General features: G+C 35.2%; 1 long non-coding RNA gene across 1 annotated transcript in view; it reads right to left on the bottom strand.

The window, feature by feature from the left end:
- LOC128247335 (uncharacterized) overlaps positions 1-1,513 on the bottom strand; it is a 9,262-nt gene extending 7,749 nt beyond the window's left edge. Inside the window, exon 1 of the long non-coding RNA XR_008263725.1 lies at positions 941-1,513. This is a non-coding gene — a long non-coding RNA (uncharacterized LOC128247335). The remainder of the gene's footprint in view (positions 1-940) is intronic.
- Between the last annotated feature and the right edge of the window lie 23 nt (positions 1,514-1,536).

Here is a 1,536-nt window from a genome sequence, read left to right as displayed (position 1 = left end):
CATAAGCAGAAACATCATTTGAGAGTTCACTCACTATCCAACGAGGTAATAATTCTAAAGAAAAAAATAATAATAATGTTTCTTTGTTGATGGATTGATTTGTTCTGTTTTTTTTTAATCTTTTATAAATTATATCCTTTTTATGCTCATTAGATGCTCTTTCAATGCAAAATAAAATTTGAACATTTTTCTTTGTGGGGACATCAATGACCGGTGGAACCATATTTGCTGAGAAGAGAAAACAAAATCATTCAGAATTTTATCTAAGGGAATATTCTTTCAGACGACCTTCCGTAGCTCGGTCACGTGCAACACATTCCATTTGGGTTTTTTGTAAACCCGACTGTAGCAATTTGACAAATATCACATAGCTAACTGTTTTCTCTTTGCCTCTGCTCATATCTATTTTAATCTGAAAATATTGATTTTTTCCCACAAATACGACAAAAAAATTATTATAATAATGACAATAATAATAATAACAACAATAATAATAATAAAAGTCGGAATACCAATGAATTTTTTTATCGTTATTTCATATTCGCCAATAAAAATATAATTGGGAAAATATAACTGACATATCTGTCGTTGCTTTGTCTTTTTTAAAATTTAATCAGAGAGAATTGGATCACTGCAAATTACTGAAGTAAGTTGGATTATACCATTACATCTATCTAGAGCGCAAAGTATTGATATTTCACGTACAATATCTTTTTTGTTTTTTTTTTTAATCCTGAACGGAAGGACAATGTTTGTAGATATGTTATCCGACAAATTATTGATGGCTTCATTGTTTGAAATTGAACAGATAACCTATTTGGAATTGGCAGAAAGCTAGACATGGTGTATGACAGTATTTAATGTAATACTTCAAGCATTTACTTGACCTAAAAACAGATAAAAAAATAAAGCTCAAAGAAACAAGTGGTGATTTACTTACTTAATCAAGTTCTTCGCTCCGTATGGAGCTTAGGCCACCAACAACTTTTCTCCATTGTTTTCGGCTCTAAGTCGTCTTTCCTGCTTCTCTTCATTTGTTCTCTGTTTTTTCAGCTCTATCTCAGTATACTGCCTCCAGCTACTTTTAAAGCGTACTTTCTTCCACCTCCCTTTGAGTTCAAGATCCTTGAGGGAAGCCCTTCCGTTCGCAGGTCTTGTTGGTTTGAATTGTCATTGATGTTTCTGTAACTTTGCCTTTTTCTAGGTAGGGATGTTGGCTCTATGCAAACAAATTTTTACGACCAAGAAGAGATGAACCATATTAATATGGCCTCTATCCTTTGACCATTCCAGCATTGGAGGCCTTAGAAGGAGTATGGCTGTGTCGAGGCGCAGGCCTGGCTGTGTCGAGGCGCAGGTGTGGTTGTGTCGAGGTGCAGATATGTTTGTGTGGTAAGAAGCTTGCTTCCCAACTACATGGTTCCGAGTTCAGTTCCACTTGGACAAGTGTCTTCTACTATACCCTCGGGTTGACCAACGCCTTGTGAGTGGATTTGGTAGATGGAAACTGAAAAAAGCCTGTCGTATATATATATA

The sequence above is a fragment of the Octopus bimaculoides genome, chromosome 3 (genome assembly GCF_001194135.2).
Source record: "Octopus bimaculoides isolate UCB-OBI-ISO-001 chromosome 3, ASM119413v2, whole genome shotgun sequence".
Classification (NCBI taxonomy): domain Eukaryota; kingdom Metazoa; phylum Mollusca; class Cephalopoda; order Octopoda; family Octopodidae; genus Octopus; species Octopus bimaculoides.
Note: the sequence above shows the minus strand (reverse complement) of the source record. Positions and strands in the feature narration are given on the sequence as shown.